Genomic DNA, 9,094 nt, shown 5'->3' on the forward strand with positions numbered 1-9,094 from the left:
GTGGGTGCCTCTGGATAACGAGATATGCCCTCGGAGCTTTAGGGAGATCCCCTGAGCTGTAGTCTGTTGATCTGCACACGACCCCACTGGTCCTCCCTCTCACTAAGAAATAAACAAAAACAACAACACTTTACTGTTTTCACCCGCTTCCTCTCCATCATCTGCACTGAACTGAAAAGAAAGAATAGGTGAAAACAATATGGTGGGGATACCTGAAGTTACACGTATTTGATTTCACTCAATTGCAGTTTTCACAGATAAGGGAAAGGAGACCAAGAAAGACACTTCAGACTATTGAGATGCACCCCATGAATCACACTTTATTTATGTTAGTCTGAGGACTGAGGCAGATCTCTCAATACACCAGAGAATGTAACCATCTGTCTACAACACATCAATATTAGAGTGTTGTCTAGTAATGATTACTGGAGAGAACAGAGAATGTGACTGGATGAGGGATGACCAGTCTTTAACCGTGTAGTGAAGAATGAGTTTCATCCACTTTTATTGGCCAGCATGAGCATGGAGCCAAATTAACTATGTGTGGTATCCCAGTAGGCCTACCCCGGGGGATGGTAATAGAGGGGAGGGACCTGATGAGACGTTGGCTCCCTCTGCTGGGAATACGTGAGCTTGGCACCCCGACCCGGATAGCTCAAGGTGGAGGTAATTAGGGGAAAGTGCCAACCAGCCATGGAGGCCAAATAAAAGGAGAACGGGGAGAAACCGACACAGAGCAAAAGCAGAGAAGAAGGACCGAGTGAAACCTACGTGATGGTCTTTGTTATGTTTATTTTCTGTCCTAGTAAAGTTGTTTTTGTGGACTAAAACCTCCTTGTCTCTGTGTTGATCTCTGCATGCTCAACCCAACACCCCACAGTTTACCACATATGCTTTGAAATAACACACACATACAATTATTTTTGTCATTTTTCTCTGTAAACCTCAATCTGGCAAAGCTACATACACAAGCAAGGCATTTCTAACAAAGACCCGAAAGTTACAAATCAAATTTAAATGACTTGTTAGTCATCACGTAAGGATAGAAAAACAGTAGCAGCAGCTTATGTGATTAATCAAAGTTTGTGCAAAAAGGATCAACGCAGATAGTCTGGGTAGCTATTTGGTTAACTATTTAGCAGTATTCAGGTTCAGGTTCTTGTTGGTTCCAGACATGGTACTGCTTGCTGTGCGGTAGCAGAGAGAACAGTCTATGACTTGGGTGGCTGGAGACAATTTTTAGGGCCTTCCTCTGACACTGCCTGGTATAGAGGTCATAGATGGCAGGGAGCTCTATCCCCTTAGCGCCTTGCGGTTTAATGCAAAGCCCTTCAATACCAAGCAGTTATACAGCCAGTAAAGATGTTCTCAATTGTGCAGCTGTATAACTTTTTGAGGCTCTGAGGACCCATGCCAAATCTTTTCAGCCTCCTGAGGGGGAAGAGGTGTTGTGCCCTTTTCACAACTGTAGATATGTGTGGACCATGACAGTTCTTTAGTGATGTGGACACCGAGGAACTTGAATCTCTCGACCTGCTCTACAAGAGCCCTGTTGATGTGGAAGGTGGCGAGCTCGGCCCTCCATTTCTTGTAGTCCACAACCAGCTCCTTTATCTTGTTGACATTGAGGAAGAGGTTATTGCCCTGGCACCGCACTGCCAGGTCTCTGACCTCCTCCCTGTTGGCCGTCTCATTGGCATCGGTGATCAGGCATACCACCGTTGTGTCATCAGCAAACGTAATGATGATATTGGAGTTGTGCACTACCACACAGTCATGGGTGAACAGGGAGTACAAGATGGGACTAAGCCTGCACCCGATGGGCCCCTGTGTTGATGGTCAGTGTGGCGGATGTGTTGTTGCCTACCCTTGGTCCAGGATCCAGTTGCAGAGGGAGGTGTTCAGTCCCAGGGTCCTTAGCTTAGAGATGAGCTTGGAGGGCACTATGGTGTTGAACTCTGAGCTTTTCAATGAACAGCATTCTGACATAGGTGGTCCTCTTGTCCAGGTGGGAGAAGGCAGTGTGGCCTGCAGTAGAGATTGCTGTCATGCAGAGCAGTGGAATGACTCTTCGGCTGTGAAAAGCTGCCTTGTCTCATTAAGGCTCTCTACTCCCTCTGAAAGCTGTTGACCCTCACCTGCACATCTTTGGAGTTCCATTCATGAAGTGTTTAGTGTCTTTGGCTATCCCGGATTAAGTGATATGACATGCTATTCTATAAAATCCTTTCTCTGTAATTAATATTAAGTGATTGAGCTAATCATGTAAATGTAATTAACTAGAAAGTCGGGTCACCACGAAATAATATTTATAGAGCAGTTATCTTCCGAATGAACTAGTAATATTTTCCATCAACAGCAGTCAATATTGATCGTCACCTTATTTCAGTCTCATCTGAAAGTTGTAAATTCTTGGTTATCTTCATGAACTCTGGCTAACAAGTTGAATCAGCAATACAAAAATTGGGTTTAATTATTTATTTACTAAATACCTAACTGATCACACAGAATTACATATACACAGAATTAATCATACCTTGATTACAAATGATGTCATAAAGGAAAACGTCCCTAGCGGACGGAATAGATATGACAGCTGGTTACACAAAGAAAAGGGGGGTTGGGTTTTGAATGAAAGAGCAGGAAGACTGAAGAACAAAGGGAGAAGCAATGTCTCTATTGGGCCGTAGGCAGCTACTCTATTGTAAATACAGAATCTTATCCATTCTAAATTACCGCCCATTTGGAAAAGGAAAATGCAATAAATATTTACTCTGAGCTGCGCTTCGGTAGGTTGGTGGTAGATGGAAGGCTGTGTTGCCCAACAGAGTCCTTCGTCCTTTGAAGAATGTCTCTGCTGGTAAATTGGATGCATTGTAGTAACTTCTTTGTGTGGCAGACGGGATACTCTGTCTGTTCTTTCCTAGCCCGCGTTCACTTCTGTAGTGAATAAGAGTTCAAAGTTCATACCATTTGCAACCAAAGCTCACGCTGAGGTTGGCTTCTTTCTGTAGTTATTATCTGAACCATTCTGACATGTCTCAGATGACAACCGAACTGACATCATATTCATTAAGTACCACCGCATATGTTCAATTGTTCGGATTCCCAGAATGTGGTTCATTTCCCCCCACCTTCTGATGTTCCCAGAATCTCTATGTTAATGAAAGGATTTTCAAATGTCACATCAGTAGGGTAGAGAGAGGAAAAAGGGGGAGAGGTATTTATGACTGTCATAAACCTACCCCCAGGCCAACGTCATGACAAGTGCTTTGCAGTTGAACCTGCAGGAGAGCTCAGAATCAGGGAAATTTTTCACAAACATGCGAACCACTTGTTGAATTATATTTTCCATCCTCCCACCCTGTCTACGTAAACCCTTATCGGCTTGATCTGCTGCTTTGTTGAGCCTGATCCAGTAGTTGATTAGGTTCTTCTTTAGCTTGGGTCTGGGACTGTAGAAGTCTTCAAGAGGCAGACAGGATGACATGTCACTGAAGTACTGCAGGAGAATGTGATAGTATGACATCCACTCACTCGCCAATCTTCACGACATCCCTTGCTTTTCCCATCAACCTGTTCATGATCTCTTCCGCCTAATCAGTCACATCACATCTTTGTTTTTCCAGATAAGCTTTTGTGATGTCGACCCACTCTTGAACTGTGGATCTGTCAGAGCTGTCACCTCTGAACGCTTTGGGTTCTCTCTCGGACTTGACATGGACTGTCACTTCTGGAACTTCCGGTCTCACTGAATCAGCGGCTGCTGTGACTCTTGGCGGTGTACTGTGGTGCTCGCCACTCACATCAATGGCTCCAGCTGACATTAGTTACTATGGAGCAGTGGTGGGAAAACTACCAAATCGTCATACTTAATTAAAAGTAAAGATACCTTAATAGAAAATGACTGAAGAAGTAGTAAGTCACCCAGTAAAATACTACTTGAGTGAAAGTCTAAAAGTATTTGGTTTAAAATATACTTAAGTATCAAAAGTAAATGGAATAGCTAAAATATATGTAAGTATCAAACGTAAAAGTATAAATAATTTCAAATTCCTTATAATAAGCAAAGCAAACGACACCATTTTCTTGTTTCAAAAAATTACGGATAGCCAGGGGCACACTCCAACACTCAGACATTATTTACAAACAATGCATTTGTGTTTAGTGAGTCCACCAGACCATAGGCAGTAGGGATAACCATGTGTTCTGTTGATAAGTGTGTGAATTTCACAATTTTCCTGTCCTGCTAATGATTCAAAATGTAACGAGTACTTTAGGTTGTCAGGGAAAATGTATGGAGTAAAAAGTACAATATTTTCTTTAGGAATGTAGTGAAATAAAAGTAAAAGTTGTCAAAAATATAAATAGTAAAGTACAGATACCCCCCAAAACAACTTAAGTAGAACTTTAAAGTATGTTTACTTACAGTGGGAAGACAAAGTATGTGAACCCTTTAGAATTACCAGGATTTCTGCATAAATTGGTCAGAAAATTGTATCTGATCTTCATCTAAGTCACAACACCAGACAAACAGTCTGCTTAAACTAATAACACACAAACAATGATCATTTTTCATGTCTTTATTGAACACACTGTGTAAACGTTCACAGTGCAGGTTGGGAAAAGTATGTGAACCCTTGGATTTAATAACAAGTTGACCCTCCTTTGGCAGCAATAACCTCAACCAATATATAATATTTTGCCAGATGTGCTGTGGAACATCCAGGTGATCTTTTGCGAACTTCAGATGTGCAGCAATGTTTTTGTTGGACAGCAGTGGCTTCTTCCGTGCTGTCCTCCCATGAACACCATTCTTGTTTAGTATTTTACGAATTGTAGACTCGTCAACAGAGATGTTAGCATCTTACAGAGATTTCTGTAAGTCTTTAGCTGAGGAAAAAGGAAACCGCACACTGCTCTTGATAGTATCACCGATATTTAATAAGCTTACGTATCGGCCACATGGCCTTCGTCAGAGCTTTTGTGATTTTTTAAAATGTGCACCCTTATGTAGACCTGGCCCCACCCACATCCGTTCTACGCATCGAAGGGGGTTGGAGGCAAAATACAGAGACCCTTTTTCCTTCATCTTGTTCAATTGTTGCCATGCACCTGCAAATAAGATTGCTCAGATGTGCGAGTGCCTTTTGAATTTTGTATAACTATTTTTCAATCCACACTCTGGAATCTTGAAAGTATACACAAAAGTAAAAGACGTACCAAGTACACAATGGATCCACTACGAGAGTTAAACTCACTTACCACACATTGTGCGAGTACCCTTTCATTCACACAAGAAGACGCCAATAAGATTATTTTTCCTACCTCCAACATAGGCAACCCAGTTCCACGCTCGACTGTCAAACTCAAAATCCAACTCCAGAGACTCCGAGAGAAAGAAACACATTTGTTCCTGCATGGCACCACTCTTAGCGAGTTTTGGCGCAACAAGCGCATTCCAAGAGGACTGAGAATACAGAAGGAGCCTAGAATAGGGAAAAACGACAAAACTTTTGTTCAGCAATGGGGTGAAATACTCAACAAATGCTCATTAGATTTAATGCTATTAATCGTTGAACATGTGTCGAAGGAAGTGAAAGAAGTTAAAGTTAAGATTAGCGAACATGAGGCTATAATGAAGGAGGTTCTAGGCCCTAATTTTACAGCCATAGACGACACGATCAAGCAGTCCATTGGGAAACACAGAGACTCTCTACAAGCAACAAAGATCAAGAAATACCAGCGAGACACAGAGGACTACCAGCTCAACGGAGAGGCTGACGAAGGGGACGCACCGCTGATCGGAGGATACAGATACGCAGCACCGGGAGGACATGGAAACTTGGACACAGAGGCATCCACTAATCTGGAGCCCTATTAAACAACCTTATCTCAAAACCTGAATATGAATATCTTTGCTGCAAATGTGCCATACGTCCATGCTTATACATTTTACAGAAATTACACAAACCTAAAACACAACAAGGCAACTATCCAGGCAGACCAGTGGTTGCAGGAATAGGCTCAATGCTAGACCCATTGTCGAACTTTGTAGATTATTTTATTAAATCTCATGTGCAATCATTGCCATCATATGTAAAAATACTCTATAGACTTCATAAACAAGATATCACCAATAACGGGTTTAAAAGAAGACTGTATTTTGGTCACATTAGATGTCGACAGTCAATATATCAGCATTCCCCATGTGGGGGGAGGGGGGCTGGCAGCACTAGCACACTATTTGAGAGACAGAGATACTAACGAATAGCCACCAACAAACTTTATTCTAGAGCTGAATATGTTTTGACGTACAGCTATTTCAGGTTTGATGATGAATACCACCTACAAACGAATGGAACGTCGATGGGCTTCACATTCGCTCCGAGACATGCTAACCTTTATGTGGGTCTTTTTGAAGAACGTTTTGTTAATAATGAAAACAAAAATCAATTTTTGAATAAAGTCCTGAAGTGGTATCGATATATTGACAGCATGTTTTTGCATATGAGGAGGAATGGAAAAAGAGCTGTCAGACTTTATGGCATTACTCAATGATATTGACCCCAATCTCAAATTCACTATTGAATGTGACACTAAACGTGTTCATTACCTCGATATGTGGATTGAGAAATGAAATGGAACCCTGTTTACCACTCTGTATAGAACAGAAACGGACAGAAATGATATAGTACAGGGGGACAGTTTCCAACCTGAGCCATTAAAAAGAGGACTTCCAAGAAGCCAGTTTTTCAGACTGTGCAGTAAACACCACTCCACAGAGGATTATCTAGAAAAAGCAGCAGAGATGCGTGATAGGTTTCCAAGAAGAGGCTACTCTCCACAATGTGTGGATGAAGCTCTTCATTTGGCATTGGGGAAAACACGAGATGAACTGCTACAAAAAAGACCCACTAGAGCTAAATAACATTCTGGAATGTTCACCAACACATACACTTTGAACTCGTAAAAAATGGTTGATGCTGTCAAGAAATGTTTTATCATCGGACCCAGCTTTTCCAGCTGAATTTAAGAATCCACCACTTATTGTATATTGGAGAGGTCGCAATTTACGAGATAAATTGGTCCATGCCAACTACCAGCCACAAAGAAAATTCGCCAGGCTCTTTTTCGCCCTCTTTTTCGCCCTCTACCGAATGGTTGCTATAAATGCAGAGGTTGCGCACAGTGCAACAATATGTTGAAGTGTGAATATTTCTGTCACCACCATATAGAACTGAAGAAGAACTGTCAGATTTTATGGCACTACTCAATGACATTGACCCTAATCTCAAATTCACTATTGAATTTGACACTCAACGTGTTCATTATCTCGATTTGTGGATTGAGAAATCAAATGGAAGCCTGTTTACAACTCTGTATAGAAAAGAAACGGACAGAAATACTCTATTACAGGGTGACAGCTTCTACCCTTAGCCATTAAAAAGAGGACTTCCAAGAATACATTTTTTTAGACTGCGCCGTATATGCCACTCCACAGAGGATTATCTAGAAAAAGCAGCGGAGATGCGCATGAGGTTTCTAAGAGGCTACTCGTCACAATGTGTGGATGAGGCTCTTAATTTGGCATTGGAAAAAACACGAGATGAACTGCTACAAAAAAGACCCGCTAAAGCCAAAGAACACTCCGTAATGTTCAAAAGAACATATACTTTGAATTCGCGAAAAGTGTGAGGTGTGGTCAAGAAACACTGGCATATTTTATCATCGGACCCAGTTTTGCCGGCTGAATTTAAATATCCACCACGTATTGTGTATAGGAGAGGTCGCAATTTACGCGATAAATTGGTTCATGCCAACTGCCAGCCACAAAAGAAAACTAGCCAAGCTCTTTTACGCCCTCTGCCAAATGGTAGCTATGCAGATGATGCGCACAGTGCAACAATATGATGAAGTGTAAATATTTCTGCCACCCACACACAGGAAAACGGAAATGGGGGAAGGTATCATGAGGGGATATGATGGAGGAAATATTACTATGATGGGTGATTCATCAATAAACACAGATGTTTATAATCTGAATAAAAATAAAACTCCTGGGAAGGTCTAAACTGGCAACCCAGAGTAACCATACCTACAATCTAAGTCAGTCATGACAAAAAACGTAACTCTTGACAGACACTGATAGCCTTTGAGTATAGAGACAATGTCCGGTTTCAAAAGGAAACGCCTTACTGATGAGTAGGTACAATAGATATTTTGTCATTCTGAAGAACCTGTGTATGAGAGTGACAATGGTGCCCTGCCAAACATTGCAGGCAATGATCATCCCTCACCTTCCCAAGATGCTGGTGCTACTGCCAATCTTGTAGGCTGTAAGGGAGAAGAGGTCGAAGTTGAGGAGGTCGCGCCCTGCTGCTGGAGATCCTGTCACTTCAAACAATCAGAGATAGACTTCAATGACACCCTGTCTGGCATACAAAGCACCCTGCCTACCTCCTCAGAGGCAGAGTGTTTTAAACTGTTCCTTGAGGAATTGGTGGAGAGTGTGGTGCAGGAAACCAACAGGTATGCCCATAATCATATTACAGAAAACCCCAAGGCTCTTTTCAAATGTATCAACATTCATAATGTCTTTAGCCTACTGAATGTGCATAATTTGTTTGCAAGTATTCTCATGAACTGAAAGAAAATACTGTCTCTGGCATAAAAATAGCCTCACATGGCTTGGAAAGGGAGGCTTACATTCTGCCAACATTCTCCCATCAAAGCGTCACAGATTTGGAGTCAAGTTCTCTTTACGTGGCTCTCTGACAGGATATGTACAGGACCTGATCATCTACACCGATGCCACCACAGGTATAAGGCATTTTGAGGGTCTTGGCATATCTGGGTCAGTGGTGATCACCGTACTGCAGCCTTAATTATTAAAATATATATATATATATTTAACTAGGCAAGTCAGTTAAGAACACATGTTTATTTACAATGACAGCCTATGAACGGCCTTGTTCGGGAGAAGAACGACAGATGTTTACCTTGTCAGCTTGGGGATTCTATCTTGCAACCTTTCGGGCCCTAGTCACTATAGTATCTGGTCAATATAACGGATCATCTGTGAAATAGTCAA

At 41.8% G+C, this 9,094-nt stretch overlaps 1 long non-coding RNA gene across 1 annotated transcript; it reads right to left on the reverse strand.

Annotated features, from left to right (window-relative positions):
* Positions 1-4,568: 4,568 nt before the first annotated feature.
* LOC110531009 (uncharacterized) lies at positions 4,569-9,092 on the reverse strand. Its single transcript, XR_005053182.2, has 4 exons — positions 9,003-9,092; positions 8,301-8,397; positions 5,329-5,489; positions 4,569-5,115 (listed from the first exon to the last, which is right to left on the reverse strand). It is a non-coding gene; the product is annotated as an uncharacterized LOC110531009 (long non-coding RNA).
* Positions 9,093-9,094: the final 2 nt, after the last annotated feature.

The sequence above is a fragment of the Oncorhynchus mykiss genome, chromosome 1, assembly GCF_057628025.1.
Source record: "Oncorhynchus mykiss isolate SJ-2025 chromosome 1, ASM5762802v1, whole genome shotgun sequence".
Taxonomy (NCBI): domain Eukaryota; kingdom Metazoa; phylum Chordata; class Actinopteri; order Salmoniformes; family Salmonidae; genus Oncorhynchus; species Oncorhynchus mykiss.